This window comes from Pseudophryne corroboree, chromosome 5 (assembly GCF_028390025.1).
Source record: "Pseudophryne corroboree isolate aPseCor3 chromosome 5, aPseCor3.hap2, whole genome shotgun sequence".
NCBI classification, from domain to species: Eukaryota; Metazoa; Chordata; class Amphibia; order Anura; family Myobatrachidae; genus Pseudophryne; species Pseudophryne corroboree.
This window is the reverse complement of record NC_086448.1, coordinates 259,594,526-259,620,665: the sequence shown is the minus strand read 5'-3', so window position 1 is coordinate 259,620,665 and position 26,140 is coordinate 259,594,526. Positions and strand designations below refer to the sequence as shown.

The window sequence follows — 26,140 nt, the reverse complement described above, 5'->3', positions numbered from 1 at the left end:
GAGCCCGGATCCGAGTCAGGCACGTGCTTCATGTGCCTAGTGGGAAATCCACCACTGGGAACGGACTCATCTAGAATACTATGTTCGGTTCTGGAGGCCATATGTCCAGGAGGATATTTTATTTTAGCTGTTTTGATGATTTATTCCAAAAAATCCAGATCCAAAACCAAAACCCGCAAGGGTGTTTTTGGCAAAACCAATCCAGATCCAAAACATGAAGGAGATCCAAAATATGCAGTGTGTGCATATGTATGTGTGCAGTGTGTGTATGTGTGCAGTGTGTGTATGTATGCGTGTAGTGTATATGTGCAGAGTTTGTGTGTGTGCAGAATGTGCACAGTATGTACAGTGATTGTATGTGTGTGTGCAGTGTGAGCAGTAGGGGAACAGTGTGCGGTGGGAGGAGAGCTGATGAGGCAGTGAGCTGTGTTGTGAGCAATGTTTGCAGTAGGGGGCAGTGAGGGGTGGATGAGCAGTGAAACACTCAAAAACAAAAACAGTCACCTCTATAAAGAGCAATTTACTCCAACTGCCACTCTTTCAAAAATCGAGATCCAAACAGCAAACAAAAGGGAGATAAACCACAAGGGAAAGAAGAGCACAATTGGAGGTAAACATATTTAATATCCCTAAAAACAATCAAATACAGATGGTACATGCACATACATAATCCACATAATCCACAAATAAAATATTCTATAAAAAAAATATTATTTATAAAAGGGAGAAAGGTGGCTGGGGATTTGCCACACATCAATACAAAGTCCCACTCCTCAGAGCAATATAAAGAAGGATATCCAATGTGAAAGTTACTTATTTGTGGTATATGGTTCGTTTACTGCACTACTTTAAGCAATCAGTCTCCAGAATGAAAAGCCCTCATTAAAGAAATATCTTACAAGCCATTCAATTTTTGTGTTCATTTGTATCAACATATAATTTGAAGAATTTGATGCTTGTCAGTTTAAATGGCAACAGTGTATACAAATGCCAGGTTCGGAAAGAACTTGTATTTTGGAACAGCGATGAGTAAATTTAATTTAATCTAAGGAACATACTGATCATATATGCCCAGTTTAAGATGATTGCCTCCACTCTAGAGGTTATTTAAGAACAAGAACGTGACAAGACCTCTCTTTTACTCCCTCTGAGGAAATGGTCGCATGCATATGGCCGAGAAATGCGTCAGTGATTGAGTTTCCCAGGCCTGCAGATGCTAGCGCAGGGCACCTTATCTGGATTGTACTGATAAAACTGCCTGACTGCCCGTTCACAAGGTGGCCTGTATGAGTGGCGATTTCCCCTGTCTGAGTGAGTAGATAAACTACATATATGGTCCCCTTAATACTTTTGTAACCCAGTCAGTAAATCCATGTTATTAGGGATCCTGTAAATTGATCGACTTGAGATATGCTACAACTCTTTCTTTTAAGAGTGTTTCCTTTAATTTCCAAACTACTGGTGTAATGCTCACTGGTTGGTAGACAGCAGAACATGGCATAGTAGTCTTCTATACAAAAATCTATTGTGTGAAGTTTTAGTGTACTGTACATATACTGTAGTTACAAAGAGCTCTACTATAGAAGCTAGTAACTATTTTGTATCAGTTATTTAATCATTTTTATAATTAGTACTGCAGTAGTAGTCATAGTATTAATAGTAGTAGTATTTAGAAGGAAAAAAACATATCACACATCCTGCACAGTACGTTACATCCAGTGCAAGTATTATATGTAAATCTGGTAAAGGTGTAATTAACAGGTGTTGGTAATTTAAAGTTGTGCAGCCTATTTTATTAAAATGTTACAAAAGACAGTTCATGTACATTCCTTGGGCAGACTAGAGATATATTTTATTCATAAAGTATATTTTATTTATAATGTTGGCATTTATCATCATTAACAACAAGCCCTAATTTCTTGAGACTATAGTAGCGTTTACAGAATAATCAGATTAAATTCTTCTAAACCTGTACATTAGTGCTGTTTTTACTTATTTCAACTTCTCAACTTGCTAAACTAACTTTTATCAAAGATCAGCAAAATGAAAAAAAACAAAAACGATATAGTGTCTTTTTGGGAGGCACCAGACATAACATCCAGGGTTGTGTCTATGTTACCTTCGTGCTCAGGACCTGGAAGTGACAAAACAAGATGGCAGGAGAGAACTTCCGCCCTTACAGCGCCTAAATGTTTTCTTTGTTCTCCATTCGTTTGGGGTAATTTTTTTTTTCTATGCAGCATTGGACGCTCGCCACGCTTCGGGCTCAGTGTCTCGCTTCGCTCGCCACACTTTACTATTTCAAATAGATTGTGACATGGACCCAGGGGGTTATGGGAAAGGTCCTCTCCATGAAGGTAAACTAGACGCTACCCAACATCCAGTGGGTACTTTATTCCCTACAATGGTCACCACTGCAGGTCCCAGCTTCTCCTTCCTCCCAACCGTGCCTCAACTTGTGGGCAGGCTGCTGGCTTCAGTAGCAGACATGTGGTTGTATACTAAAGTTAATATAACAGATATTTGACTGCGTAAGTCATAAAGCAACTCATTTTAAAATTGGTCAGCTCCCTATTAGACTCATTACCTGTGCTCGAATGTTCCTCGTTTCCTGAACCTAAGTACTTCTAGCTTGTATCTTTAATGACTCCTGTGTATCTCACCCAGTATATTCCTGCTGTTTCTCTTGTCTGCTGCTTTACACAGTATACATGTTTGCAATGATATACTAGATAAAAAAAAATATTTGGTAAAACTCTAAGGTTTAGTCCATTATTATGCAGTTGTGATTTTTGTTTTTCTATACAAATCTAGAATTGAAAATAATAGCTTAAACTTATACATAAGAGAACCTAACAGTTCCTTCCTTTTCTTTGTTTAGTAGTCATGTAGTAATCTTTAGCACTACAATTCTGGCTATAAAAAATAATTGTCTCTTCTACACCATGGCCCTCATTCCGAGTTGATCGGTCGCAAGGCGAATTTAGCAGAGTTACACACGCTAAGCCGCCGCCTACTGGGAGTGAATCTTAGCTTCTTAAAATTGCGACCGATGTATTCGCAATATTGCGATTACTAACTACTTAGCAGTTTCTGAGTAGGTCCAGACTTACTCTGCCTGTGCGATCAGTTCAGTGCTTGTCGTTCCTGGTTGAGGTCACAAACACACCCAGCGTTCGCCCAGGCACTCCCACCGTTCCCCGGCCACTCCTGCGTTTTTTCCGGAAACGGTAGCGTTTTCAGCCACACGGCCCTGAAACGCCCAGTAACACCCATTTCCTGTCAATCACATTACGATCGCCGGAGCGAAGAAAAAGCCGTGAGTAAAATTACTATCTTCATAGTAAAGTTACTTGGCGCAGTCGCAGTGCGAACATTGCGCATGCGTACTAAGCGGATTTTCACTGCGATGCGATGAAAAATACCGAGCGAACAACTCGGAATGAGGGCCCATGTCAAGTCAAAATGCCGGCGGCTGGGACACCGTATATCAGTGTCTGCAGACCATCTCAAGCTTTGACATTAGAAATATCCCATAAGAGTGGTCAATTTAAAAAAATTGAAAGTCTGTCCCAGTAATTCATTTAATAAAGATTAACCTAGGTCTCATATTTTTTCTGTTGGTTAAGAAGAAAATCCTGTATTTAAGTGCGAGCAATAAAAGACAAGTAATACAATAAATATAGGAATGCATACCTTCCAACTTCTTTGTCCCTTGAACAGGAACATCTTCAGGCTCCTTCAGTGCACGGACGATATTAGAGGGCATGGTTTCTGACCAGGGAGGGTGACCTCGTGGTTAGGGGGCGTGGCCTCACGGTAAGCATCGCGACCGCTAACCACGCCCTGTTTTTGTCACTTCGGGGGCATGGACAGCGTTCAGTAAGCTGTTGGTCATGCCCCCTGTCCCTCTCTGCTGGGGAATAGATGCATGTGCACAGCATCTATTCACCGCAGCTCTATTCATGCAGCGAGTGAAACCAGGGCCATGTTAACAGCAGTGTAGTTCCCTTGGCAAAGTAATGCACTGGGGCCCCTACCCATGGCCCCAGCAGTAGTGGTGGGGGGTGCTATCAGTAGCAGCTTTGATGTCCCACGGGTGGTAGGGGGTGTTCTATTCCCGCATGTAGGACCCGGAGCAGTAATTTTGGATAATTACTGCTTTACTACACAGATGGTCAGAGATGGGGTGGGAGGGAGAACACTAAACTGTTGAAGGGGGCTTTGGGCTAAATGAAAGGCCCCAGTACATGACTTCCAGGGTGGTCATGGTTGTTTAATACGCAGGGGAGGGGTGGATAGTGGAGTGGGATTAACAGTCAAGATTTTCCGGTGGGAGGGCACCTTGCTTGACTGTAGATATCTCAATTTCCTGGAAATAGATTTCTTAGCTTTCATTGGATAAGAAACTAGAGAGTCACAACTTTCAGGAGGTACAGAGGACTTGAGGATCAGAGTTCAGATGTCAGAGCAATCCACCAATGAAAATATAAAACAGCATACCAGGAGTGTGGAGCTGGAGCAGAAACCAGCTGCTGAAAGGCTGATATTTCTGGTTCTGTGCATAGTAGAGATAAGCTGCTAGGGTCGACCAAAAGGGTAGAGTCCCAGATTTTGGAGTATACCCTCAGAAAAACTCTAAGTCAAACAGAACTTGATATATTAACAGGCTCAGATAGGGGCCACTGCTTTAAAGTCAGATATCTCCGGTTCCCCAGGGCCAATTTTCAAAAATCGGGTACCCCCGGAAAAAGGGCACCCTCAGCTATTAGCCAAGGGCCCTTATACTCCTGGGGCCCTTTGGCAACTGCCCATTGAGCCCATATGAAAAGATGGGCCTGAGTAACATAGGGGACCTCCCAACTGCCCCCCCTTCTTACCGTGGGACACTGCTACCCGCGGGTGGGACAGCGGGACAGAATGTACAAAACAGGACTGTCTCACCAAAATTTAGATAGTTAGGCGGTATAGGAATGTGTGGGAGGAAAAATAAAATAAAAAGAAATGAGCAAACCTTTATTTTTATATATTTAAAGACACTGTAGTACTGTACATACTGTATTTACATTTGGCAAAATCATTATTTAATATAACCCACAAAAGTTAAAGGTCTACCGCTGTAGTAATTGATCTTGTCAAATTGCAAAGGGAAAACAGGTAGATTTTCTTTGTTTGTTTGTTGCCATTTTTTCCTTTCCATATAAAATGAGACAACAAATATACAATGATTGAATGCTGTTGCCTTAGTCTTGCCTCAGCTAATAATATACTGACCCCTTTGTATATGGTCACAGTGACATAGAGGAATGCTTAGAGAGACTTAAAGTGACAAGGTTAATTGGAAACGTGTCAGACTCTATATTTGAATGCATTCAATCATCTCAACTTCAAACATATATAAAGTGCTGAAATGTATGCTCTGAATTCGTGTGCACTTCACAAAATATCTACTATTAGAGTACTACTTTTATTCCTTTATATTTTCTCAGAAATAAAATGTAGCGTGATTCTGTCTCAAGAAATGTTATTTAGGAGTAAATGTATTATAGCGTCACGATTCACTTCCTGCTACGCCTCATTACCAAGGTGAAGCAGGAAGGGACATCGACAAGATGTATTAACATCTTGTCTGCCGAAGCGCGCTCTCCCTCCGGCAATGCCCTTCCTGAGCACAAACTGTTTTTGTACAGGGTGGCTGCACATGCGATCGCATACTTGCACAGCTAAAGTACACTCCCCTATAGGTGGTGACTATCTGATTGCAGCGCTGCAAAAAATAGCTAGCGAGCGAACAGATCTGAATTAGGCCCCATGTCCCCTCACCTCTAACTTCCATTATTACACCGCTCAGTTACTGCATTTTAGATCTGTGCTCCCCTCAGGTCCCCATACCCCATTATTACACCCTCACTCACTGACTGCATTGTATATGAGTAATCAAGGCTTACAACACTGCAGGACTGGAGACACAGGCATGTGCTGGAGCCGGCATCCAACAGCTGTCTAATAACTGACAGACTGCTGGGAGTATTCAGCCAGCCTAGTGCTCCGACATTTTTGACGGCGGTTGCGGTCTGCCGGAATGCCCTCCATACAGCCTTTTTGGCGGGCCCCCATGGACCCACAGGGCCCTAAGCAGCTGCCTTGGTTGCCTTGTGGTAACTCCTCCTCTGTTGAGGCTAGATGTTTGAGGACGCATCTGTAGCTAGATTTCCATACTATACTGATGTGTGCGTATGTAGAAGAGAAGGCCGTTTCTGATGGATCTCTTGCATGCTGTATGTGGTACAAATGCCAATACTAATTAGAGATGTGTAAAGACCCTGTGATCTTGGTTTTGGTGTCAATTTGCCAATGGGATTTGGTTTTGCCAAAACCAACCTCTCGTGTTTTGGTCTCGGACCTGTACTTTTTTAAAAAAATGATAAGAACAGCTAAAATCACATAATTGCCTTTTTTTGTTCCTATGTTATTATTAACCTCAATAGCATTCATTTCCAGTCAATTTTGTGCCACCTCACATGTCATAATATTGTTTTCATCAATATTGGCCAAAGGCTGCAGCGAGTTGGCTGGTTATTGAGTGACAGAGCAGCGGCACAAACACACGGCAGTTTATAGCACATCTATGAAACATTGCCACACAGCAGTGGCAGAAAAGAAAAGAGGTGCAAGATGGAATTGTCCTTGTCCCCTCCCAACCACCCTTACGTTGGATTTTAAAAAAGGACATTCACAGTTTAACATACCAAATACTTTAGATGATGAGTAAATGATGAGTATGTTGGTAGCAGAGATTACATGGCTTGGTCCTAACTTCTGGTTGATGAAACTGAACTGCTTTAATGAAATGTAAAATGGAGCGCTAAATGTATAGAAAAGTGCTAATACCTGTAAAAAGAAAAAGGGTTTATAAAGCAATGTTTAACATCCCTTTTACATGTGGGTGTGAGAGTCCATTATTGATCCTGTTAGGGGTTCCGTATATTTGCCGGCGGTCAGAACCACACTCAGGTAGTGTGCAGGGGTTGAAGTTGACCAAGCTAACTCTCCCTACTGCTGCTTACCCTTTTGCTGTGTACGATGTCTCACCGTCCGGCTGGTTCCCACTGATGTCTTCTCCCGCTGGTGTCTTAACGCTCTCTCGCCCATCGGCGCAGTGGAGACGATGTGCTGGAGTGCTGGATGTGGACTTCTGGCATCGACCAATGTATTTCGGGCTATGGAGCTCTTTGTCAAGGATAGCGCCTCTGATCTGAGGTCTCCTTTTATTTAAAAAATTATTGGTTAATTGATTAATTAAGGCATGAAAAACTTTTTTAAAAATGTAGTGATTTCCTCACTTTTTAAAAATTTACATAAACAGATATTGCGGTGTCAGTGTTTTAAATATATATGATACTGTTACAAAATAGATGGAATGGAAATAAATGTGTTAAGGCTCACAAAAAAGAATTAACATCAATGTACAGGGTCTGTAGTATCCAGCACCCTGCATAGGAGTACAGTAATCAGGTAGGGCATGGTCTGTAGTATCCAGCACCCTGCACAGGAGTACAGTAATCAGGTAGGACAGGGTCTGTAGTATTCAGCACCCTGCACAGGAGTACAGTAATCAAGTTGGGCACTGTCTGTAGTATCCATAACCCTGCACAGGAGTACAGTAATCAGGTTGGGTACTGTCTGTAGTATCAAGCACCTTGCACAGGAGTACAGTAATTGGGTAGGACAGGGTCTGTAGTATCCAGCACCCTGCACAGGAGTACAGTAATCGGGTAGGACAGGGTCTGTAGCATCCATCACTCTGCACAGGAGTACAGTAATCAGGTAGGGCACTGTCTGTAGTATCCAGCACCCTGCATAGGAGTACAGTAATCAGGTAGGGCACTGCCTGTAGTATCCAGCACCCTGCATAGGAGTACAGTAATCAGGTAAGGCACTGTCTGTAGTATCCAGCACCCTGCATAGGAGTACAGTAATCAGGTAGGGCACTGTCTGTAGTATCAAGCACCTTGCACAGTAGTACAGTAATCAGGTTGGGCACTGACTGTAGTATCCAGCACCCTGCACAGGAGTACAGTAATCAGGTAGGGCACTGTCTGTAGTACCCAGCACAGGAGTACAGTTATCAGGTAGGGCACTGTCTGTAGTACCCAGCACCCTGCATAGGAGTACAGTTTCAGGTAGGGCACTGTCTGTAGTATCCAGCACCCTGCACAGGAGTACAGTAATCGGGTAGGACAGGGTCTGTAGTATCCAGCACCCTGCACAGGAGTACAGTAATCAGGTAGGGCACTGCCTGTAGTATCCAGCACCCTGCACAGGAGTACAGTAATCAGGTAGGGCACTGTCTGTAGTATCCAGCACCCTGCACAGGAGTACAGTAATCGGGTAGGACAGGGTCTGTAGTATCAAGCACCCTGCACAGGAGTACAGTAATCAGGTAGGGCACTGTCTGTAGTATCCAGCACCCTGCACAGTAGTACAGTAATCGGGTAGGACAGGGTCTGTAGTATCAAGCACCCTGCACAGGAGTACAGTAATCAGGTAGGGCACTGTCTGTAGCATCCATCACTCTGCACAGGAGTACAGTAATCAGGTAGGGCACTGCCTGTAGTATCCAGCACCCTGCACTGGTGTACACCCATCACCTGTGTTGAACTAGTTAAATGATAAGAAAGCTGTTTCTTCACAGGTGATGGCAGTAGTGGATTGGGAGGGAGGTCCAGAGATGGAGCATTTTGTGCCTGGTGGCATTTTGTGGTGGTGGGTCATGTTGGAGGGTATGTGTGTTTTTCCTGTAATTTTTACCTCCACTGATTGCACACCTTTCCATTGTGCCCTACATGCAGGGTACATCATACTACTACATAAGCATCAGTCTTCCCTTATATGAACTTGGCCCTTTTATGGCTCACCTCCCACAGTGTAACCTTCAAAGTGCGCCCAACATGGCTGCCCCATATGGTACACTTGTGGATGGGATGAAAAATACATAGGATTGATGGTTTTGATGGAACCCTACTCTGAACTGTAGGACTCTGAAATCACCCCCATTTTGTGTCATCTCTTCTAGGGGTAGACTATTCCACCCTGGGTAATCCTACGCTGAGCGCCCAAGATGGCTGCCGCACTTGGTACCTTGTGAGGGTGGAATACACAACCCTTGGAAGTTATTACCCAAAATGCCTACACCAATCCTGCATTATGCTTTCTGTGTGCTTAAGGTTTTCTTTTATGTCTGTGTTGCTTGTCTATTGTTGTATTACTCAAATCCTCTGTATCATGTGCATTGTTTTTGATATCTGTAAAGCGCCTTGAGTCCTGTTGGAAAAAGAGCGCTATATAAATAAAATTATTATTATTATTATTATTATTACAGTAATCAGGTAGGGCACTGTCTGTAGTATTCCGCAAGGTAGGGCAGGATGTTAGTATCCAGCACTCAGAGGGGTCCTAAAGGTGCTTACCCTCGTGCCTCTCCCCTTCACTGACACACACAAGCAGGTATATGCCTGATCTACTCTTCAATTAAGAAAGGGTGTGGTTATTTCATGATCTACAGAAGGTTAACCCTTTATTCAAATGTGGGACAGTACCAACCTGCCACAGTAGCAATTCAGACTGCAATGGCAGTTATAGCTATTTTGCGTGCAACTCAGAATCAGGCCTTTCATGTACCAATGACTACTGTATATACTACAGGAGTTTTGAAATATACTGTAGAAGTCTATATATAGATTTCAACAACCTATTTAGAAAACAATGTGTTCTTTTATAGATATATTTAATTTATTTGAGTTGAAAAGTTAATAGCTGTAGAGCACACAAACCAGGCATTGACCTTCCACTTACAGTCAGGCCTGCAGTGTTTGATTATAACACCTGGATATTGTTCACATAATTATGTACCAAAAATCTTGTTCAAAATAAAGGACATATAGGACATATATCATTTATTTTGTTGATTCAAAACACGTTAAAGTGCTCCACCTACATGTCCCCAGTCATTTGGGACTTTCCTCCACATGTGGTGGACTTGGCTCACAACTCTGCTGGCACTCAGTGGCATACCTTCTAATCAATTTCATAGGCTTGTGCAGGCTTGAACTAAGGGCCTAATTGAGACCTGATCACAGCAGCAAAATCTTTCTCTAATGGGCAAAACCATGTGCACTGCAGGTGTGGCGGATATAACATGTGTAGAGAGATTCAGACTTGAGTGGGTCATTTTGTTTCTATGCAGGGTAAATACTGGCTGCTTTATTTTTACACTGCAATTTAGATTTAAGTTTGAACACACCACACCTGCTGTGCACGTGGTTTTGCTCATTAGAGAAAAATTTTGCTGTCTGAATTAGGCCCCTAAATCCTTCCTTCTGCATCTATCATAAGAGATTATTTTATGAAAACAGGTAAAAAGTATATCATATCTGAATTTAGTAGCGCTAGTACACACTGCCCTCATTACATGTGTTTAAAGTGGAAAATATAAGATGCTAACAAATAATGTGACTGTTCTGAGGGTTACCTTGGATACAGATGTGTAGCTAGGCTCCATGGTGCCCGGAGCAAGGGTATAATTTGGGGCAGGGACTGACGTGAATGGCGAAATATTCTCTGTAAAGCGCTGTGGAATATGTGTGCACTATATAAATAACAGATAACAATAAATAAATATTGGCTTCATTCGGAAGGTGCGTGGCCACAGAATAGTACCAATTCACATTACACTGCACAGTAGTACAACTTATACACATTATGCCACACAGTAGAGCCCCTTATATACATTACACAATGGTTGATCCCCCTATACACATTACACCATTGTAAAGTCGCTATGGAAGTAGCTGTATTTAACTATTTACTTGTTTAATTCAAATAAAGTAAAAACACCATATAAGCACAGACTGATCTGAACCCCAACCCCCCCCCCCAGTTCCTTAATGAAAATAAAACTCCAAATGTTACCATCCCACAGACTTGATAACCCGCAACCAATCTCTGAATTCAAATAATGCCTCAAAACTGCCCCCCCAGATCTGATAATTTCCCAATGCCTCAATTAAAATATTGCCCCAAATGTTACCCCTTCCCCCACAGACCTGAAACCCTCCCACACTCTTAATGAAAATAATGCACCAAAATTGATCCCCCACCCTTGATTTGATAATCCCCAGTGCCTCAATGAAAATAATACCCTAGAACTGCCATCCTAGGCCTGATAATCCCACTACTACTTCAATGAAAATAATATTCCAGAATTGCCTGAAGGGCAGAGAGAGCTGCACCGCAGCAGCATGAGGGACAGGTAGAGGTGCTGCACATCCTGAGGGGCAGAGAGAGCTCTGCCGTAGCAGACTAAGGGGCAGAGAGAGCGGCACCACAGCAGCCTGATGGGCAGAGAGAGGTGCTGCAGAAGCCTGAGAGATAGTGGGGCTAATTCAGAGATGGACGCAGCTGTGTGTTCGTGCGCGACGGATGAGCAGAGAGAGGTGCTGCAGCCTGAGGGGTAGAGAGCTGCATCGCAGCAGCCTGAGAGGCAGGGAGAGGTGCTGCAGCAGCCTGAGGGGCAGAGAGAGCTGCACCGCAGCAGCCCGAGGGGCAGGGAGAGGTGCTGCAGCAGCCTGAGGGGCAGAGAGAGCTGTGCCGCAGTAGACTGAAGGGCAGAGAGAGCGGCACCACAGCAGCCTGATGGGCAGAGAGGTGCTGTAGCCTAATGGGCAGAGAGAGGTGCTGCAGAAGCCTGAGAGATAGTGGGGCTAATTCAGAGATGGACGCAGCTGTGTGTTCGTGCGCGGCGGATGGCAGAGCGTCCTTTAACTTTTTTGGCGCCTGGAACTCACACTCAGCCAGAGCAACACTCGCTACCCCCTTGCTTGGATAAATTTGTCTTCCCATTAAGATACATTGTGAAATAATTTGATCCATCCTTATGATGGATTTATTTGGTTCTCACTGGTGTAGATTGCAGACTTCTTTTTCACTCTCATTCAATAGCTCATATCTGCACCATCCATGCCTTTTTTCTTTCCTGTGTTCCACTTTATACTGTACTTCCACATTATAGAAATTAAACTATATACATAAAGGTGGTAATCCCTGAAGCCAGGATGGGGAACAGTCTTGCATGGAGTTCATAAGTGTTGGTAAGGGATGTAGTTAATATCCTGGTGCTCAGGATCGCGACAGACAGATCCTAGCATTAAGTGTTTTTAGGGTTAGGAATTAGTGGGAGGTTAGGGTTAGGCTGGGATTGGGATTTTGAACGTCGGGATGCCACTGTCACCATTTTGACCGTCGGGATATCGATACCAACCTGTCATTTACACAGATTCTATGAGTCCCACATCCAGTTGGGGGATATAACACAGGAATAAGTGGTTGTATGCAGTAGACAGTGGTGAACATAGAAAAAGCATTTGATAGAGCAAATGTATGTTTAATATCTTCTTTAATATAGTTGTAACCCCTCTTCTATGCTGTGTAGTGCAAGGTGCATTTGGAGTGATACACCTCCCTTTGCCCCAGGCTAGCTCTCCAGGGCGTGGGCAATACCTGAGAAAGGGTCCCTGCCCTTGCAGGCTTTACAACAGTACGTTATGTCAACTGAGATACACAGTGATGCAGCAACAATTCTTGTATAATTTGGATGACAGACCTTCTCTTATTTAAGTATAAATAATATTTCTCTTCTGCATATTACTTTAAAGAATGTGAATATGGTTACAGCAAGCTTCTTCTCTCTCCCCAGCTCAAACACTTGGCATGTAAGATGGCAATATAGAGACTGGGCTGCTCACACTGAAGGCTTCTGGTTACAGAGTCTCACATACCATAGTCTTTCTCTGTGGTCTGTCTACAGATCTCTCTCCTGGGGGAAGATTTATCAAAACTCGGAGAGAGATAAAGTACCAACCAATCAGCTCCTAACTGTCATTTTTCAAACACAGCCTGTAAAATTACAGAAAATGATTGGTTGGTACTTTATCTCTCTCCACTTTATCATTCTCCAAGCTTTGATAAATGTGCCCCTAGGCTCTTTACCCGTGAGCCCCATCCTTTTCCCCTTTATAGGCTAGGGTTCCACTCCCCCTTTCATGATGTTTCTCAATTGGCCACACCCTTTTTCTGGTCCCCATGATTTGGCCATGACCCTTTATCCTGAAAAAATTCTTCCCAGGGCCTCAGGCATGCAGAATCTGCAATAGGCAGCAATACTTAACAATGAAAGTGAGTTATTCTATTAACATCCCCTGCAGGGTTTTTCATAGTTATTGAGCATATACCACTTGAAGAGGAAAAAGCTTATCATTCATGAGTCATATAATTGACTGGCTAGACCCTTGTGTTCTCCTCTGTCATGCGTTTCAGATTTCTCCTAAATGCAGTATGGAAGATCTTCTAACATTGCTGAACAGATGGCATTTCCTTAAGACATAATATATAAGTCTGCTCTTTGGATTATTGAGCTGTGTGATCCATTACAGCTGTTCTTTCTTACTCCTCAGGCTCTGGTGAGTTTGATGTTTTGGAGGAAATACAAGGTAAAACTTTATAACACTTTGCTGTACATCATAGTATTAATTAGAGATGTGTGGGATTGGTTCGGAGAAATTCAAAACCACACATACTTGGAGGGAATCAGGGCAAATGAACATTAAAAGGTTATTTTGAAAAAAAAATGTGTGAGGTCCACACTGTCAGGGTTAGGAGACTTATCTGCGGCACGGGATCTCTGGGACTGTCGGTGTGGGTGCTGGCGGTGCTACAGCGGCGGGCAGTCACTTGCTCTCCTGGGGGAGGCAGACTGGGGTGTCTGTAGTGGGCAGCTCTGGAGCTCAGGGAGCGGGGACAGTGAGTAACTACAGACAAGTCCTTTCTTGTGTTTCTGCATTCCTGGGCGCCGCCATATTGGAGACCAAAACCATGCACTTTTAGCCATTGGCAGTTCTCCTTAGTTTTTCAGCCAATCCTGGCTTGTCACTTCCTTTAAAAGGGGTTAGGACCATGGTAACACTGCCAGTGCTTTGAGTTGCTTATCATAGACTAGTCTCTGTGCTCCTGCATGTGATCCTGTACTCCACCCTGGATGCTAATCCATGAAGGCTCATGGCCCATTTCTTTAGTGCCTCTCTGTTCTCTCTGCTGCAGTCTAAAGGGGCATACACACTGGGTGATGTTTTCGACCAAGGATATTATTGATGGTTGATTTTACCTACACACTGGACGATATTGATGGTCAATTTGGACGATATGAGAGTACATACATCTATATCGTCCAAATTGACTGGCATGTTTCAAAGATGATCGATCAACAATAAATGATTGCGGGCACCCGCATCGTTTATCGTTGATTCATCCACACTGAAAGATATTAACAATATCGTTCATATCTTTCAAGATATCGCCCAGTGTGCAGGCCCCTTAAGCCAGAGCATGGGTCCAGCGCCACTCCCTGTGGATCATCCACCCACCGGGCAGGGTTCCACGGGGCTCCTACACCACAGAAAGTTTCATTGGTTCTCGACACAGTTACTGAGCTTCAAAAATCAGCAGCTTTTTTTCAAGCATTTCCTGTTTCAGCTTCAGATTTGAGCAGTTCATGTTTTCAAGTATCTCCTGTTTCAGCTTCAGTGATCAGCAGTTCATGTTTTTGAGCATCTCCTGTTTCAGCTTCAGTTTTCAGCAGTTCAAGTTTCCATGTTCCACTTGTTTAGTTTCAGTCTTCAGCGGTCTATGGGGGTCATTATATGTTGATCGTAGCTGTGCTAAATTTAGCACAGCTACGATCATTCACACTGACATGCGGGGGGGCGCCCAGCACAGGGCTAGTCCGCCCCGCATGTCAGTGGGACGGCGATGCGGCATTGGGGGGACGGGGTGAATGGTGGCGCCGCCATATTGGAGACCAAAACCATGCACTTTTAGCCATTGGCAGTTCTCATTAGTTTTTCAGCCAATCCTGGCTTGTCACTTCCTTTAAAAGGGGTTTGGACCATGGTAACACTACCAGTGCTTTGAGTTTCTTATCATAGACTAGTCTCTGTGCTCCTGCATGTGATCCTGTACTCCACCCTGGATGCTAATCCATGAAGGCTCATGGCCCATTTCTTTAGTGCCTCTCTGTTCTCTCTGCTGCACTCTAAAGGGGCCTACACACTGGGTGATGTTTTCGACCAAGGATATTATTGATGGTTGATTTTACCTACACACTGGACGATATTGATGGTCAATTTGGACGATATGAGAGTACATACATCTATATCGTCCAAATTGACTGGCATGTTTCAAAGATGATCGATCAACAATAAATGATTGCGGGCACCCGCATCGTTTATCGTTGATTCATCCACACTGAAAGATATTAACAATATCGTTCATATCTTTCAAGATATCGCCCAGTGTGCAGGCCCCTTAAGCCAGAGCATGGGTCCAGCGCCGCTCCCTGTGGATCATCCACCCACCGGGCAGGGTTCCACGGGGGTCCTACACCACAGAAAGTTTCATTGGTTCTCGACACAGTTACTGAGCTTCAAAAATCAGCAGTTTTTTTTCAAGCATTTCCTGTTTCAGCTTCAGCTTTGAGCAGTTCATGTTTTCAAGTATCTCCTGTTTCAGCTTCAGTGATCAGCAGTTCATGTTTTTGAGCATCTCCTGTTTCAGCTTCAGTTTTCAGCAGTTCAAGTTTCCATGTTCCACTTGTTTAGTTTCAGTCTTCTGCGGTCTATGGGTGTCATTATATGTTGATCGTAGCTGTGCTAAATTTAGCACAGCTACGATCATTCACACTGACATGCGGGGGGGCGCCCAGCACAGGGCTAGTCCGCCCCGCATGTCAGTGGGACGGCGATGCGGCATTGGGGGGACGGGGTGAATGGTGGCGGGCCGGGACCGTTTTCGGGGCGGCTGCGTGATGTCACATGCAGCCGCTCCAAACAAAAAATGGCTACCGATCGCCTGACAGCCAAGCTGCGCTGCCAGGGGTCAACCTTTGTTCTGATGCGTTCACAATTAGATTGCTGACTCATCGGGGGGGCACCTCACACATGCTGAGCAGCCCCCAGCATGTGCAGAGATGAACGCAGATCTGGCTGCGTATGCAGCCATCTGCGTTCATCTCTAAATAACCCCCTTTTGCAGTTCCAGTTTACAAGACTCTCTCATTTCAGTATTTAACTCTTTGCAGAACCTCTTCATTCTTTGCAATATATTGGTTCTCACAATCAAGTAAATACAAAGTCTAGGTTATTTGAACTTCCTCGAGCCTCTGAGTATTCTATAGTTTCAACCTCCTTGCTTACATCTGCCTATGATCGCATCCTCCCCAGCTGTTATCCACTCATCTGAGCCCTATCTCAAACCTAACCTAACCCCCCAAAAAAAATCAATAACCAGCCTAGGACCTCTGAGCCTAGTCTGGTGTTGGAAACTATGGGGGGAAACTGATATGGGGTACCCCCTTTTTATCTAATAACCAGCACCAGGCTTGGGGGGATGATCAGGGACGGCAACAGAAATCTTGGGGCCCGCGTACAGCACTATCTCTGGGGCCCCGCACCCCCCTTGACCCAACCCCTTTTGAAGCAGAGGGAGGCTCTAAAATTTTTTATATATATATATATATCTCCCGAAGCAAGTGCACTCACTACTTATTTCAATTCCAAAGTTTCACAGTTATTTTATTCAATTCAATCTGCAGGTACAGTTGTATTAATTCATTCCGTTCATGACCATGTCCATATGGGAGTCAAAACACCACTCCAAATTTATCCATCACATCAATGCACATTTATCGTTCCACTCAGGGTACATAAATATTCTGAATATCTGTAAATATCAATGGTGCAGCTCCATCTGTATATGGCTTTCACTTGTCATGAATTTGTAATACATCATGTCTTTTTATATCTGTCGACTTCGGCCGCTTTTCGTGCCGTTAAAGACCCACATCTAAAACATACCAAAAAACAAATAGACAAATACATACAGTTACAAACTTGAATGGATGCGTGTTACACCAGCAAAATCTTTGTGACTTGTGGCTACCTGGTCCGCCGTATTCCTCGGCGTGCGTTCCACCGTCCTGCGCATGTCTATACTCAATACGGGAGTTCGGGCTCTAAGTCCCGTCAATCCGGTCACGTGGTGCGCCTCGACCACTCCCCTCATTAGGGCCGCGTCCATCGCTTACCACGTCATCTTTAGACTCCTTATGCGTGTCACTTGCGTTCCACTTCATTCTCCCTTTACATAAAGATTCGTCCCCAGTTCACTATACACTAAAATATCTCTCTGGCTATCCATTTCTACTTCGCTGATGATCACTCATCCATACAATTACAAGTTGCAATACACACCAACATTTAGATTAAAATTAAAAACAATTCATGATTTCCTATTCTATTTTAAAAAACACTTAAATTTCATATTGTTGAATAATGATCTTCCTGGCAGTTTTTATCAAAGTGACATTCCCCTCATCTATTTTTTATTATTATTTTATTATTTTTATGGGCCCCCAAACTTAACTTCCCAAAAAACATTTGAAATTTATATTTTCATTCATCCCCCTTGGGGCTATTGTATCTAGGTCGTAGATCCATCTGGCTTCTCTCCTTAATAATTTCTGGTCCCTATTGCCACCTCGTTCTAACGGTGGCTCGTAGTCTATCACCATACACCGTAGGGATGCTACTGTGTGGGAATTTTGCAAGAAATGCCGGGCCACTGGTTTATCACTTTTACCTTCACTGATGGCTTCCCTAATTGATCTCCTATGATTGGCCATTCTTTCTCTAAAATTCCTAGTGGTCTTCCCTTACATAGACTAAGCTACATGGGCAAATTAATATGTAGATCACATATTTGGAGGTACAGGTAAGCCGATACTTGATTTCAATTTGAGCTCCTGAATGTGGGTGGGAAAAGGTTCTACCTGATAACATACCGCTGCATGTTGTACACCCTGTGCAACGGTAACAGCCAAATCGATTCGTGTTCAACCAAGTTCTTGTGATTTTTCTATCAAAGTTTTTAGTTGGCTTCATTAATAGTTGTTTTAAATTTGGACCTCTTTTAAAGGCTACCAACGGTTTTCCCAGAGTTTTCTTTAAAATCTTATCAGATCTTACTATAGGCCAGTGTTTTTTCACTGACTTACTAAATGAAATGGCTTTTGTGTCAAATTGTTTCAACACTATAAACCTTTTATCGTCTTTAACAGGTTTTTTATGCTCCTTCTCCTCCCAAATTTTCCATGCCCTTCTTAGGCATTTCTCTAAGACCTGAGGTGTATATCCTCTTTCTAGAAATCGTTCCTTCATTTCCACCAGCTGTACCTGTGCTCTATCTTTCTCCGTATTATTTCTCAAAACACGTATGAATTGTGAAACTGGTAAGCCCTCCATCAATGGTTTTGGATGGTGACTTGTGCCAAATAATATGGAGTTCCTGTCCGTACTTTTCCTATATAGTGTGGTTCCTAAACCCTCATCTGTCTTAAAAATAGAAATATCCAAGAATTCTATTTTTTCAGCCTGAAAGTTACTAGTAAAGCGAATCGGACTATCCAATGAATTTAAATTCTCCACCATTTCCTGGAACAGTGCTTCTGTCCCTCTCCATAGGATTAGAACATCATCTATGAAACGGAAATAATGGAGAATGCTGGGACCGTAACTGGGATATATATGCTCTTCTTCATACTCTGTCATAAATATATTTGCGTACACCGGAGCCAAATTAGATCCCATTGCGGTCCCAGCACTCTGTACATAATAAGATGTACCATATCTGAAATGATTGTTTTCCAAAACACTCAGAACCAGTTCACAAACATATTCAATTGGTGGACCATCAAAAATTGCCCCAGTTAATCTTTTTCTTACTGCCTCAACTCCTAACTCATGAGGAATCGCAGTATACAGTGACACAACATCCAATGTTGCAAAATATATCTCATCCAGTGATCCTTCTATCTTTTTCAATTTTGAAAGAAGGTGGGGTGTATCCTTGATGTAACTTTTACTTTCTGTTACTACAGGTTGGAGCAGAATGTCTATATATTGGGCAATTGGTTGTAGGACCGAGCCTCTAGCCGATACTATGGGCCTTCCTGGTGGGGCAATAATTGATTTATGTATTTTTGGAATACTATAGAAGATTGGACAAGCTGGTTCATCTACTGTCAGTAATTCCACCAATTCCATGTCCAACCAACCATGTTGAATACCCCTCTCTAATAATATGTCAATCTTTGATTTTATTTGTAACATGGGGTTATCTTTCACCTCCCTATAAGTTCTTGTATCAGCCAATTGTTGTTTAATCTCACGATCATAATAGTCATAGTCTAACACCACTATTGCTCCTCCCTTATCTGCCATCCTAATGACTATTTCATCATTTTTTTGCAACGAAGATAGTGCTTTCTTTTGATCCAGACTCAGGTTAAATCTATAATGATGTTCCTTATTCATTTCATTATAATCCCCCTCAACCATACGCAAGAAGGTTTTTATACTTGCGTTATTTGACTGGGGGTCAAATGTGCTTGGTTTCCCCTTAAGGGATCCATATTTTCGCTCACTTTCCTCGCGTGATTCTTTAAAGAATTCCTTTAACCTTAATTTTCTTCCTAATTTATATAAGTCAACCTGAGTGTCAAAAGTACTATTTATAAACGTGGGAACAAATGTGAATCCTAACGCTAAGACAGATATGTCACAACTGAGGGCCTGAGCTGACGGGAGGCAGCCTCAGTTGTAGGGGCTGAGATGTACCGGAACCTGGGAGGTTGTATCAGACCCCTGGACATGTAAGTAACATGAATAATAACTGCCCGAAGGCGTGACCACGACAACTTGGATAAAAGTCAATGATGTTTATTATGACAACTCCGCAACACAGCAGCAGTAAAAGAAAACGTAAAAGTCAGCAAAGAATAAATACACTTCCTGGGTACTACAGGATGGCAGGAGCCACAGGGCACTGGTAGTGTGAGATAGTTCTTATGATCTTCTAGATGGAAAGTCCTTACCAGGCCCGACTGTAGCAATGGAGATAACCCAGGATTGTGCCAGCTGGTGTTCCAGGAAAAGCTGGGTTGCTGAAGATAAAACAGCTGCTGTGGATACTGGCTGGAACCAGACTGTTGTTAGCACGGAGTGGATACTGGCTGGAACCAGTTAAATAATAAATGAACTTGGGAGCGATGAAATAATAATACCGGTGGAGAGTGGTAAAGTGTAGAAAGGACACCGGCCCTTTAAGGGAAGCTGTACTCTGCTGGAAGCTGAGCTGGAAGCAGGTAATGTTGTAGCTGGAAACAGATGAATCCACAATGGATTGGAGAGTCAGGCTACACCGCAGGTGGAATGCTGGTGCGGGTCTCTATGGTGGAAGTCTTGAGACAGGAGCTGGAACCTGGAAGACAATCACAGGAGAGAGACAAACAGGAACTAGGTTTGACAACCAAAGCACTGACGCCTTCCTTGCTCAGGCACAGTGTATTTATACCTGCAGCAAGGAAGGGATTGGCTAGGCAATTATGCAGATTATCAATACTGAGAACAGATTGGTGGAAATGATCAGCTGACAGAATCCAAGATGGCTGCGCCCATGCAGACACTTGGAGGGAAGTTTGGTTTGTAATCCATGTGGTAATGAAAACAGTAATGGCGGCGCCGGCCACCGGAGACAGGAGGCGCCAGGCTGACAGATGCACATCCAACCACGTGGACACAGCGGAGGCCGCGGCTGACGTAATCGCCACTCAGACACTCTGCATGCAGAAGTTCAGGGACGGCGGCGGAGGCCGCGGGAGACGCCATGCCAGGTGTAATATGGCGTTTACTGTGACAGCGTCCCAGAGTGACAGGAGAGGATACAGGAATGTACACATCAGGATAACAGATGGGATCCGGTCCTGGAGCGCTGAGCCAGCCTTAGGAGGCATCTGATGGGTAAGAAATGGCGTCCAGATACCCGGATCGTGACAGCACCCCCCCCTTTAGGAGTGGCCCCAGGACACTTCTTTGGCTTTTGAGGAAACTTGGAATGGAATCTCCGGACCAAGGCAGGAGCATGGACATCAGAAGCATTGGTCCATGAACGTTCCTCAGGACCATAACCCTTCCAGTCAATAAGATATTGTAGTTGACCGTAATGGTGACGTGAGTCCAGGATCTTGGCCACTTCATACTCAACGCCTCGTTGAGTTTGGACTTTCGGAGTTGGAGGAAGTGAGGAATGAAACCGATTCAAGATCAGCGGTTTCAACAGGGAAACATGGAATGTCCTGGGTATTTTTAAGAAGGGAGGCAACTGGAGTCTGTAAGCAACAGGGTTGATGACTTGTTCAATCTTGAAAGGACCGATATAGCGAGGTGCAAACTTCATACTGGGAACTCTTAACCTCAAATTCTTCGTGGATAACCATACCCGATCACCCACCTTGAGAGCAGGAACTGCTCGACGCTTCTTATCCGCAAACTTCTTGTACCTGAACGATGCCTTGAGCAGAGCTGATCGTACGCTCTTCCAGATATTGGCAAACTGATGCAAGGTGATATCCACTGCGGGAACAGAAGTTGCTGGAAGCGGTTGGAACTCAGGGACTTTAGGGTGGAATCCAAAGTTAGTGAAGAATGGTGTTGAAGCAGATGAAGAATGATACTGGTTGTTATGACAGAACTCGGCCCAGGGAAGTAATTGAACCCAGTCATCTTGAGAGGAGGACACATAGATGCGGAGGAAGGCCTCCAAGTCCTGATTCACCCTCTCGGTTTGACCATTGGTCTGAGGATGGTAAGCCGTGGAAAACTTTAGCTTGACTTGGAGGACTTGACATAAACTTCGCCAGAATTTGGCTGTGAATTGAACTCCTCGATCTGAGATAATTTCTTCAGGAAGACCGTGGAGTCGGAAGATCTCTTGTATGAATACTTGAGCCAACTTGGAAGCTGACGGAAGACCGGTGAGAGGAATGAAGTGTGCCATCTTGGTGAACCGGTCAACTACCACCCAGATGGTATTGAACTTGTTGCACATGGGTAAGTCTGTAATGAAATCCATCGACAAGTGGGTCCATGGTCGACGGGGAACGGATAGTGGAACCAGTTGCCCCGCAGGCGACTGGCGGGATACTTTATGTTGGGCACACTTTGGGCAAGATGCAATAAACTCCAAGACGTCCTTTTTCAGAGTTGGCCACCAATAGGACCTAGAGATAAACTCCAGGGTTTTTTGGATACCTGTATGTCCGGCAAAACGGGAAGCATGGGCCCAATGCATGAGCTTCTTCCTTAGCATCGGCTTCACAAAACTTTTCCCTGATGGGGGCGTAGAGTCCATCCCTACCGTGGAGAATGCCAACGGATTTATAATAGGATGCTTGTCTGAATACTCTGACTCATTTTCTTGCTCCCATGAGCGGGAAAGGGCATCGGCCTTGCGATTCTGAGAGCCCGGACAGAACTGGAGTTTAAAGTCGAACCTGGAAAAGAAAAGTGCCCATCTGGCCTGACGAGGGTTGAGACATTGTGCGCCCTTCAGGTATAAAAGGTTCTTGTGGTCTGTAGGTATGGTGATTGAATGAGAAGCTCCCTCCAACAGATACCTCCACTCTTCTAGAGCGAGCTTGATGGCTAGCAACTCCTGGTCGCCAATGGCATAGTTGCGCTCAGCTGGGGAGAACTTCCGGGAGAAGAAACTGCAAGGGTGTAAATGGCCATCTTTAGCCCTCTGAGATAACACCGCTCCTACTCCAACGGAGGAGGCATCCACCTCTAAGATGAAAGGAGAGTCGATGTCAGGCTGTTTCAGAACAGGCGCAGAGATGAACCTTTGTTTTAAAAGATGAAATGCTTGCATGGCTTCTTCAGACCACTTGGACGGGTTAGCACCCTTCTTAGTGAAAGCAGTAATAGGCGCCACAATGGTGGAAAAGTCTCGTATAAACTTTCGGTAATAGTTGGCGAACCCTAAGAACCTCTGGACCCCTTTGAGGGTTAAGGGTACCGGCCAATTTTGGATTGCTTGTAGTTTCTCAGGATCCATCTCTAGTCCGGAACCGGACACAATGTACCCTAGAAACGGAATGGACTTGACTTCAAAGACGCATTTTTCTAATTTGCAATAGAGATGATTGACACGGAGACGGGACAGAACCTCTTTAACCCAAAAACGATGTTCCTCTAAATCGTTGGCAAAAATGAGGATATCGTCTAGATAGACCACGACATGACGGTATAGAATGTCTCTGAAGATCTCATTGACAAAATGCTGGAAGACAGCTGGAGCATTGCTCAATCCGAAGGGCATGACGAGGTACTCATAATGTCCGTCACGGGTGTTAAAGGCGGTCTTCCACTCGTCACCCTCACGGATCCGGATGAGATTGTATGCACCTCGCAAGTCCAGCTTTGTAAAGATGGTAGCTCCGCTAACTCTGTCAAAGAGCTCAGTAATCAGGGGTAAAGGATAACGGTTCTTGATGGTAATGTCGTTCAAACCTCTGTAGTCGATGCACGGCCGCAGACCACCATCTTTCTTTTTTACAAAAAAGAAGCCTGCGCCGGCTGGAGAAGAAGATGGTCGAATGAACCCCTTTGCTAGGTTCTCTTTAATATATTCCTCCATAGAATGCGTCTCAGGCAGAGACAACGGATAAGTTCGGCCTCGAGGTGGAACCTTCCCTGGAACGAGATCAATCGGACAGTCCCATTCTCTATGAGGAGGAAGGATATCTGCAGAAGCTTTACTGAACACATTCGTGAAATCTTGATATGGAGGAGGTGGAACATCAGACGACCTGGGGGAGGAAGAACAGACAGGCAATACTTTAAACAAACATGTCTCAGCACAGGAGGAACCCCATGCCAGGATTTGCGTAGTCGTCCAATCAATTGTAGGATTGTGAAGACGGAGCCATGGAAGGCCCAGGACCACAGGATGTGTGGCTCTTGGAATCACTAAAAAAGAAATAAGTTCGGAATGAAGAACTCCCACTCTCAGACGAACTGGTAGAGTCCTTAAAGAAATAACTGCATCAAAAATTTTGCTGCCATCCACGGCAGTTAAAGAAATGGACGAAGGAAGTCTCTCGGTGGGTAGGGACCACCGTTTAACATAGGCTTCGGTAATAAAGTTCCCAGCTGCTCCGGAATCAAGGAGGGCAATGACGTTCCGATAACATTGAGCAACTTGAAGCGAGACTGGGAGATTACAATCTTGAGGAGATGGAGAGGAGATCATTACTCCTAGCCGGCCCTCTCCTTGGCGAGCTAGGATTTGGAGTTTCCCGGACGTTTGGGACAGGCATTAATGGTGTGAGACGGAGCTGCACAATAGAGACAGAGAAACTCGGAGAGACATCTTCGGCGCTCAGCAGGAGTTAAACGGGAACGGCCAAGTTGCATGGGCTCATCTTTAGATGGTGACAGTTGACGAGGAGGAGGAGCAGAAGATTTTGGAGCAGATGATCTTCCACGCTCAGTTGCTCTCTCTCTGAAACGTAAATCAACTTTCGTGCAGAGTGAGATTAGCTCATCTAACTTAGAAGGTAAGTCTCTGGTAGCTAACTCATCTTTAATACGCTCAGATAAGCCATGCCAGAATGCAGCATACAGGGCCTCGTCGTTCCATGCCAGTTCGGATGCCAGGATCTGGAACTGTATCAGATATTGTCCTACAGTACGTGACCCCTGGCGTAAACGGAGAATCTCGGATGAAGCTGAGGTTACCCGGCCTGGCTCGTCGAAGATGCGCCTGAATGTTGACACGAAGGCAGTGTAGGAAGATAGCAGGGTGTCGGACCTCTCCCATAACGGTGATGCCCAATCAAGGGCTGAGCCACTGAGAAGAGAAATAATGTAGGCAATTTTTGTACGGTCACTGGGAAAATTGCCAGGTTGTAGCTCAAACTGAATCTCACACTGGTTGAGAAATCCCCTGCAGAATCTTGGAGATCCGTCAAATTTTGCTGGCGTTGGAAGATGAAGACGTGGAGCAGAAATGGGTAAGGTGGGTGGGGTTATAGCTGGAGTCACTGTGGTTGACGCACCAGACGCGCCTGATCCACGGAGAGTTGTCTGAATCCCATCCAGCCGAGTAGAGAGATCCTGGAGACAGCGGATGATGTGGCCCTGTGCAGCCTCCTGATGTTCTAGTCGGGCTGCCAGTTCTTGCATCGGCCTGGCCGCTTGATCCTGGTCTCCGGCTGGATTCATTAGGTCAGTGCTTACTGTCACAACTGAGGGCCTGAGCTGACGGGAGGCAGCCTCAGTTGTTGGGGCTGAGATGTACCGGAACCTGGGAGGTTGTATCAGACCCCTGGACATGTAAGTAACATGAATAATAACTGCCCGAAGGCGTGACCACGACAACTTGGATAAAAGTCAATGATGTTTATTATGACAACTCCGCAACACAGCAGCAGTAAAAGAAAACGTAAAAGTCAGCAAAGAATAAATACACTTCCTGGGTACTACAGGATGGCAGGAGCCACAGGGCACTGGTAGTGTGAGATAGTTCTTATGATCTTCTAGATGGAAAGTCCTTACCAGGCCCGACTGTAGCAATGGAGATAACCCAGGATTGTGCCAGCTGGTGTTCCAGGAAAAGCTGGGTTGCTGAAGATAAAACAGCTGCTGTGGATACTGGCTGGAACCAGACTGTTGTTAGCACGGAGTGGATACTGGCTGGAACCAGTTAAATAATAAATGAACTTGGGAGCGATGAAATAATAATACCGGTGGAGAGTGGTAAAGTGTAGAAAGGACACCGGCCCTTTAAGGGAAGCTGTACTCTGCTGGAAGCTGAGCTGGAAGCAGGTAATGTTGTAGCGGGAAACAGATGAATCCACAATGGATTGGAGAGTCAGGCTACACCGCAGGTGGAATGCTGGTGCGGGTCTCTATGGTGGAAGTCTTGAGACAGGAGCTGGAACCTGGAAGACAATCACAGGAGAGAGACAAACAGGAACTAGGTTTGACAACCAAAGCACTGACGCCTTCCTTGCTCAGGCACAGTGTATTTATACCTGCAGCAAGGAAGGGATTGGCTAGGCAATTATGCAGATTATCAATACTGAGAACAGATTGGTGGAAATGATCAGCTGACAGAATCCAAGATGGCT

At 44.5% G+C, this 26,140-nt stretch overlaps 1 protein-coding gene across 2 annotated transcripts in view; it reads left to right on the top strand.

Moving 5' to 3' along the window:
- The window catches only part of GADL1 (glutamate decarboxylase like 1), a 604,742-nt gene that overhangs the window by 206,507 nt on the left and 372,095 nt on the right, over nucleotides 1–26,140 (top strand). The window lies entirely within an intron of this gene.